This window comes from Triturus cristatus, chromosome 2_1 (genome assembly GCF_964204655.1).
Source record: "Triturus cristatus chromosome 2_1, aTriCri1.1, whole genome shotgun sequence".
Lineage (NCBI taxonomy): Eukaryota > Metazoa > Chordata > Amphibia > Caudata > Salamandridae > Triturus > Triturus cristatus.
Window position 1 is genome coordinate 772,647,380 of NC_140581.1, and position 9,726 is coordinate 772,657,105.

Genomic DNA, 9,726 nt, shown 5'->3' on the forward strand with positions numbered 1-9,726 from the left:
CCATAAGTAGATTCCCCGGGGCAACACCCGTAGTAGTGTGAGGCATTTGGCAATAGCTCCGGAGAAATGTGAAGATGGCTAATTCTAGTGACTGCTGTCGTTCGTGGGCAATATGTATCACTTTGTCCAAAGTCCGCATGAACCTTTTCACTTCCCCGTTGGCCTGTGGCCAACAAGGGGTGATTCTCCTGTGCCGGATGCCCAGCCGTGTGAGGTAGGTAGCCATCTCCTGTCCCTGAAATGGAGGCCCATTGTCCGTTCTCAACTCCTGAATGAGGCCATGAGTCGCCATGATTTTCTCTAGTTTTGGGATGACCTCCGCGGTATTTGGCGTGTTGATGATCTCTACTTCTGGATACTTGGAATGGTCATCGATGGCCACGAACATGTGTCTCCCATCCGGGAGACTTCCAAAGTCAAGGCTGACACAGGTCCATGGCCGCTTAGGCCTGGGTTCTGTTATTATAGGAGCGGGGCGGGGAACCTCTCCTGTCACCTGGCACCACTGGCACAAACGGACTGTTGCTTCTACCAGCTCATCCATATGAGGGAACAATACTATGGTCCGCAGCCTCGACTTGGTTTTGACCATTCCTTGATGTCCGCTGTGGGCCAGATGGACTACCAGGGCAGTCAAGGATGACGGGATTACCAGTCGATTTCTTTGCAGTAGGCACCCGGTGGGGTCTTCAGTGAGCTCCTCCCAGATATGATACAAGCTATCCATGATGCGCCGAGCATCAGCTGTAAGTATTTTCCACTCTTTTTTTGCCCTGTACCAGTTTCCTTCTTTTAGAGCTAGTTTTGCACGCTGTAGACACTGATCTTTGTCCGTCTCGTCTCTCAACACGTCCATGGAAAGTGGGAGGGGGCAGGACCTCGCGGTGATGCAGCGAACATACTCCTCCGTGTCAGCAGCATCTTCCTCTTCTTGAGCCGTGGCTGCTCTTGGGTGGCGATTAGGGGTGGGCGGAATTTGCGAAATTCACTTTTGCAAATTATCGCGCAAATTTTTAAAATCTCCGCAAACACGCGGAAATATCGCGAAGATGCGGAAGTTTTTTCCCTCCCGTTCGCGGTATTTTCTGCGTGGTCGCGGCTCACCAACTTACCCATGCGGTTGCTCACGGGCGCGGCCATCTTGTTTTCACTTGTCTTGCGGTGCATGATCGCGAGAAGAAAGACGAAATCGCGCAACGAATGACGTTACTGCGGGCGCGAACTGTCGCGAGACAGCGCAAATGGCTACCAACAATCCAACATCTCGTGGAGAACGGGACCGGATCAGGAAAACTTGTCGGCGAACACGGGGATTCAGGTAAGACGATCGCGCGCACGTGAGAATGTATTATTTTACAGCACGAGCAAGCTAAAATGCGAATTGCGGAAATTTTGACATTTTCGCGCTCTCTAGTGGCGATATAAATATTCCGCCGGGTTCCGAGATCCTGGCTGGTATTCCACCCTGCAATTGTAATTTTGTAATTGTAACATCCATTTTTCTATCCTGGGCGGTGGTTTTGTCAATGTCCCTGAGAACAGAGCCAGAAGTGGCTTGTGATTGCTCGCCACAACAAACGGTTTACCGTAGACATAGAGATGAAAGTGACGGCACCCCCAATGTATGGCAATGGCTTCTTTCTCTATTTGGGAGTACCGCTGTTCGGTGTCCATGAGGGAACGACTAGCGAAGGCCACCGGGGCCCAATCCTCCTCAGTGTGTCCCCGTTGCATTAGCACTGCTCTTAATCCTGTCGGACTGGCATCAACGGCAACCAGTGTCATCTTTCAAGGATCAAATAAAGCCAGGGTGGTGGTGTCGGAAAGGGCATGTTTGATGTCCTGGAATGCCTTGGCCTGTTCTGTATCCCACTTCCATGGATCAGAATCCTTCGTAAGCTCTCTCAGTGGTTGAGTGAGAGTCGCGAGGTCTTGAATGAAACGCCCGCAGTAGTTCACCGTTCCGAGGAAGCTGCGAACCTCTGTGACATTGGTGGGGGCTGATGCATCCTTGATATCGCGGACTTTGTCAGGGTCTGGATTCACCTCCTCGGCGGAGAATGTGTAGCCAAAAAATTGAAGCTTTCTTTTGAGGAATTCACATTTTTCCCTGTGCAGTTTGAGTCCAGCGTCCTTGATTCTCCGTAGCACCTGGGTGAGGCGAGAGTTTGTTTTGGCGTGGACCATGATATCGTCGCTGACGTTTATGACACCAGGGATGTCCATGATCAGTTCATGAATTACATTTTGAAAAACCTCTGCTGCGCTGGACACCCTGAAGCTCAGGCGGGTGTATCTTCTGAGTCCAACATGAGTGGAGAACGTTGTTATATTCCTGGAGGCCTGGTCCAGTACTAGTCGGTGATATCCGGATCTCAGGTCGAGTTTCAAAAACCAACACGCTCCAGCCATTTCTCCGATCAGGTCGTCAATTGTGAAGGTGATGTGGCGCTCTCTTTTGATGGCGATGTTGGGCAGTCTCATGTCCACGCATATTCTTACCGCCCCAGGTTGCTTGGGGTTGCGGGTGACGAAGATCGGGGATACCCACGGCATGGGTCCTGTCACCTTTTCGATTATGCCCGCTTTCTCCAATTTCCTCATGGCATGGGGGACGCGCTGAAGCTAGGCCGTGCCGGCCACCAGATCGATGCGGTGATGGAGGCGAGCACGGAAGGGGCCGCTGTAGAAGAATTGGCAGGCCACAGGAGAGCTGCGATGCTGATTGGCAGGCAGGCAGGACGCGCCTACGCGCGTGTGCTGATTCACAGGCCTTGCGCGAGGTATCCGGTGGCGTCAGAGAGATGACCGGGACTCACCGGCAGTGGTAGCATAGCTGGTGCAACTGCAGGTCCGTCCCTCAGGTGGGCTGCACTCACGACGTCCTTCGAAGCCGACCGTGGCACGAGCACCGCAGGGCATGGAGCACACCCTCGCGGCCGCCATGTAGTGAGAAGGCGGGGCACACCGACCCTCGTCGCCAGATGTTATGTCGGTGGGGGCACTGTCTGTTCAGACTTCGGTACGCTGGGGGTATAGGCATGGGGCACTGGGCCTAAATAAATACAAGAAGCCAAGGTTGCGGTGTGTGTGACTCTTGCGTGCATGCGCCAGGACTGACGTCACGTCCGCGATCCACAGTTTATTAAAATGCGGTCACATGACCTAACTGGCCACGCCCATTGCGTCACTGGTGCAACATAACAGGGCTCACAGGGTCAGGTTACAAATCCCTTCCCCGTAGAAAAAGGGGTGCGGCTAAGTGAGAATTCCCATTTTAATGTTCACGGATGATGCGTTGATTATCGCTAAAACAATGAGCGGCCTCCAACGAGCCCTGTTACTCTTTGAAGAGTTTTGCCATCTACGGGGCTTGGAAATTAACATATCAAAAACTAAATTTATGTCTCTTAACCCCATAGATCATTCAGAGGAGGCCTAGTGCTGAATAAATGGCCCTTAGAACAAGTAAATGACTTCACATATCTGGGGGTTATTATGCAGAGAGACATGAGGTGGAACCGGCAGCTTGACATGGCCACGTTGAAGCAGCGACAACTGGCTGGAACCCTGCAAACTGAGTTTAACGCATCTCTAACTAAACCAGTTAGCCCAGTTTTGCAAATATATAATATGAAAGTTGTCAGTTCTGCTTTATACGGGGCGAAGCTCTGTGAGTCTGAAATATTTCTAAATTAACTACAGCAGAAAACAGGTTCTTAAGAAAAATCACTAACCTTCCGCAAAGCACTTCAGTATGTCCATTGCTTCACGATTTAGGTAGGAAGGCATTGGCATATATAGCCAGATTGCGCCCCTTGCTATATTGGCGGAGAATTTAGTCGACACCAGAACTGGCAACTTATGCTGTGGGCCTTAAGGATCTAATTAGAGCAGACTGTCACAAAAAAATAAAATGACTGCAGGAAGTTAGAATCACCTTAACAAATATTGGCATGGCAACACTATGGTAGAACCCAGCAAGTACTCCGTTTACCCCCAAAGCTCTGTTGAAGGAAAGGTATTGGGGGTGGGTGACTGATAACATCTACAGGAGTAGTGATTCTTCCTCACTTACGGGGCACTTTTTAGACGTGAAGCCATCTCTAAAGCTGGAACCATACTGGGACATTATAACCAAGCCACATGATAGAAAGTTATACTTTCAATTAAGAGTTGGCTGATTACCAGTAAGGTCGTTCACAGCGAGATGCGATTTACTAGGTGAGACCTCTTGTCCCAGCTGCCATCCCCACTCGGAGTCTCTGGCCCACCTGCTATTTGTCTGCCCAGCCTATATTGCCCCCAGGGCCGGACTGGGAACCCAAACTGGCCCTGGCAAAGTGCTCGGCCGGCCCCCCGGGGGTTAGGGTTGCTGTTGAGCTCTTTGCCAGGGCCGGTTTTCGGCCGATTTTGTTACAGGGCCGATTTTGCAGCTATGCTGCAAAAACGGCCCTGTAACAAAAACGGCCCCCATGGCGCCAAAACGGGCCCCCACCCGTGCGGCGCACCGGGGGATTGCCCGGTGCCCGCCACGGCCAGTCCAGCCCTGATTGCTCGCGTCGTATGTGGCTGTCCCCAATTTGCAGATCCATGTAAACTAGAACGAATGACGCTGCGCTCAGATTACTACGCTCGGAAACATTGGCACCTATTGTCATTGCCCTGGCAACATTCTTGGAATGGGCATGGGCTATTAGATCTCAGGCAATTTCTGCAGGGTAGAGATCTGTAATTGCTTCAAGTTTTTTAGTCTTCCCTATGAATTTCTGTCCCATTCCCCATTTATTAACGCTAAGAAATTGCATGGTAAGGGTCTGATAAGATGTTAATGAAATTGTCTATAAATGCGCAGTAAGCTGCACAAGAATTCTTAAATGTATTTAGTATTTATAGACATTTTAAAGTCTGATGTTTTTTACTGTTTTTATGAATTTTACACTTTTTAATGGAAAGTTCTTTTTTAACAATTTCTTGTTATATATGGGTCATGAGTTTATTCTTTGTATCTCTGCTTTGATGGCATATCTGTCGAATAAAGCTAATATGACTGACGTGATGAGGTTGAGTACACTCACCAATGTGAACTAGCACACAGCAGTGTTATCTTAGGCATAGTTCCTCTAGGTGAAAAGCTCTCATTTAAACTACTTCCCACTAAAGGTAACTTTGATGCAACCTCAGACAAACCTGTGATCTTGGGCACCGTACTCGCTGGAAGTCTCACACAATAATGTAACCTTCCAGGGCAGTGGGGTGACAGTATTCTAACCTCCTGGCAACCAAAGACTATAATGGAAATGTCACTCCCAAAGCCATTTTTTTCTCTTTTTGTAGGGCTACTTAATTGTCATGAGGCTACCAGTCATAAAGGCACTTATGGAGGTCATAATTTCAAAATGAGCTCCCCTTTTTTAAGTTATGAAGAGGGAGTTATTTATTTTCCTTACCCTCCAAATCCATGTAGAACAGATCACTGTTACGCATTGCTTGGTCCTATAGTTCTCGTCGCCATTGTTGTGATGCAAGTTGGCCGGTAAGAATAGGCAGACAACGCCATGAGATTAAGGGCCTCATGTAGGTAGCCATATACCGGTCGGTAACGGCCGATTTTCGGTAATCATACCGTTACCGACCGGTATATTGGCTATTGGTATGTAGGGGGTCAATTTCTGAAATCGGAATTTACCGAATCGGTAAAACTACCGAATCGGTAAAACTACCGAATCGGTAACGTTACCGAATCGGTAACGTTACCGATGTGGTAATTTTACCGATTCGGTAATTTTACCGATTCGGTAAATTCCGATTTCAGAAAAGATATGTAGGGGGAGTGTGTGTGTGTGTTTATGAGTCGGTATTTACCACCAACTTATAGTTGGTGGTAAATAATTAATGTATGTGTTAATGCATTTTTACGCGCGTTGCAGTGTGCAATGTGGCATACATACATGCCCTTAGGGCATGTATGTGTGCCACATGTGCACACATGGCCGAATCAGGGGTGCAACAGGGTGTCAATGTGACACCCTGCCACCCTTGTATGTGTTCCCCCCATTACCGAATCGGTATTTACCGATTCGGTAATGAGGCATACCTTCCCATCAATGGGAAGGTATGCCTCATTACCGAATCGGTAAATACCGATTCGGTAATTACCGAATAGTAACGAATCGGTAAAAAATACCGACTCATTACCTACATACGAGTTACCACTTCTAAAATACCGATTCGGTATCGTTCGGTATTTTAGAAGTGGTAACTGGTATGCTACCTACATGAGGCCCTAAGAGAGGGTTTTTTGTACCTTGAATGGATATAGAAATGTCCCCACCAGGAGCAGATGTAGTCAGATGTTCAGCCCTGGTCTGTCTGGCTCATCTGCCCTTCATCGAACCCTCATAACCCTAACATTCCATGACGTCATTATGTAACTTGACAAGCAGGATACCGCACTGTCTGCTTGACCCGAACAGTACATTGTACGCATTTTAATTGAATTCAAAACATGACAGCACATAACTTCTAATTTATCTATGATATTATCTAATAAGCTGCATTTATTATGATATCAGGACAATAAATCTTGAGAAATATTATGCGAACTGCAATACGGCACGATGTTAATGTCTCGCCAACAAAACATGATTAACTAGGAACGGGCCACATTCGATGAAAGATCTTTTAAGAAGAATGCATTAAAGCCAGGGGTCTATAAATTACATTAACAATATGCCTCATTGTGACAGGCGATAAAAACAGCAGACTAAATCCCAAAAGAGAAATTAGAACACAGTGTGTGAAAGGAATAATGCAACGTAGTACGACCCTCCACCCTTCTACCACGGACATTTGAAATAATTTCAATAAACTATTAATCACAATAAGGTGCAGAAGAAGACGTGAGCCACGTCTGTGCGAGAAGCGGAACTTCTTGTTCATAGAAATGATGTGCTCGTTCATCTCTAAGGAGAGGCAGGGTGCCTGTGCGGAAGGCCCAGTTAATATCATGCCATTGGTCCTCACTCTAGGGAACAGAGAGATTAGATATGTGGTTCTAGTTTCAAGTGCCAAAAGTGCTTTTAAACTTATTACTAGGCGACGAATTCCTGTAAGCAATTATTGGAATGGGAAATGTCACACTTCTCTTGGGGGAGCGCATGGCAAGCAGGGGCTAGTGTGTCTCAACCATGGATACTATCTGTACAAACTGTTAGTGGTTGCCAAGGCAGGAGGTGAATGAATGCAAAACTGAGACAGAGAAGCCCATGCATGAGTCCAGGGTGTAACTCAATGAATGACGGCTGACCGTGTGTTACAATCAATGGTGTAGTCTCGTAGGTTACAAAAGATGTAGGTTTAATAGGTTTAGCTCAGGTTACTAGTAGGCTCCACCAGGAGCAGCATCCTTGCTGCTCAGCCCTTCTCACTCCAACTGCCCTCTCCTCCAAGAACAAACTCTCTCAACATCCCAACCATCCAATGGCCTCACTCACTGACTGAGCAGCAGGGAACATCAAGGCTATGTCGAGTGTTGGAGAGGAAATCAAATTTAAACTTTAAAAGACTTGAGAAACTGAATTCAGACATTTTCGAGAGGAAAATTAGAAACATGCACAAATTACACATTCGAGAACATATGAAAAGACAAGAGAATTTTAGTTAGTGCATCATAAAAGCATGCAGAAAAATGGTTATACTAGAGGATAAAGTTTCTAAAAATAATATAGACTGTGATTTCTTAATTGAAATGAGTTTTTAAGACTTTGATGTAAAATATTTTTATACGTTAGCACTTTAAGGGCCTCATGTAGGTAGCCAAATACCGGTCGGTAACGGCCGATTTTCGGTAATTATACCGTTACCGACCGGTATTTTGGCTTTTGGTATGTAGGGGGACAATTTCTGGATTCGGAATTTACTGAATCGGTAAAATTACCGAATCGGTAATTTTACCGATTCGGTAAATTCCGAATCCAGAAATGAGATGTAGGGGGAGTGTGTGGGTGTTGTTATGAGTCGGTATTTACCACCAACTAATAGTTGGTGGTAAATAATGTATGGATGAGGAAAAGCATTTAAAAGCGCTTAGAAGTGTGCACATGTGGCAGACATACATGCCCTTAGGGCATGTATGTGTGCCACATGTGCACACATGGCCGAATCAGGGGTGCAACAGGGTGTCAATGTGACACCCTGCCACCCTTGCATGTTCTCCCCCATTACCGAATCGGTATTTACCGATTCGGTAATGAGGCATACCTTCCACTCAATGGGAAGGTATGCCTCATTACCGAATCGGTAAATACCGATTCGGTAATTACCGAATTTTAACGAATCGGTAAAAATTACCGACACATTACCTACATACGAGTTACCACTTCTTAAATACCGATTCGGTAACGTTCGGTATTTAAGAAGTGGTAACTGGTATGCTACCTACATGAGGCCCTAAATGTAGTAATACTTCATACTGACACATGTTATTTGTAACCACACTAATGGCCAAATTGTGACTTTTGGCGGAGCAGTGGTGTGGCAGTGCCAAATGCCGCAGAACTGCTCTGCTGAAGGTCGCTGCCGCCCAACATATTACTACCACTTTTGTGGTGTCGTGGGGAGGTGGCGTGGTGGTCCTTCTGCAGTGCATCTTTCAAAGGCAGCAGTGCCTTTGGAAGAAGCACTGCAATGGGAATGCCACATGGGGTTCCTGCACAGCATGTATTCGAAAGTTCATGCCATGCAGCAAACTGGGTGCATGCACACAGGGGAGGCACATGTTGTGCCCCCTGCATGTATCCCCAGGCTGAGGGGGCACACAGGGCCCTGTAGGCCTCTCCTTTGTTTCAGCAAGGCCAACCTTCTCATGGATGAAAGACCTCTTTGAAACCACTGGCAGTCCTGAAACTTGCAATATGCATAGCGGTGCCGCTGTGCCACCACCAGCATATCACATAGCCCCGGACTGCCGCACGACAGCCACAGAACAGTATTTCACTGGCAGAGCCGGTAGTCAAATTACAGTCTGACCACCCAAGTCGTACTTGGGCCGTCAGACCACTGGTGCCACTGTGGCTCGACCACCACCGCTGCGCCACCACAGATCTGGCGGTCTTCAGACTGCCAAACTCGTTATTTGGCTCTAAATGATTTCAAATGCCTTGGAGTAATTTTAGAATCATTTAATGAGCTTCATTTAATGTGGGCCTGACTGAAATGTGAAGTCCGTTGACTTGCCTAGTCTCCTACTCGTGAGAGAATTCCTCAATACAACCAATAACGTTTTCTTTCTTAAATTTCCATGGACTGAACAAGAAATTTTTGCTACATTTTTTGTTACAATCCCGAACAGCTACCTGAGAAACTGTCCTTTTGAACTTGCTTATGTGCTCTTGCTAAAGGGAAATTGTTTCGATGTTTCACTTATTGGATTTCTTAAGGACTGCGTAATTGAACCACCTATTTCTCTACATTTTGTGTCTTCTTTTTGTCGCCTGACACTCATCCTATTCAAACTGACCAATAACCTGAGTGGTCTGATAAGTTGCGGTGACTCCAGGAGTTGTCACCCCTAGAACTTTAAGAATATAACATTGCTTGAGTGAACTGATGGCTGGTTCTCCCTTCTTCCTGATCGGCACGAGAACACATGCTGATGGTGATGGATGGGTTGCTGATTACCCAATTATGGAGATTTGAGGTTCATTCAGGGCAACACTGAACTTG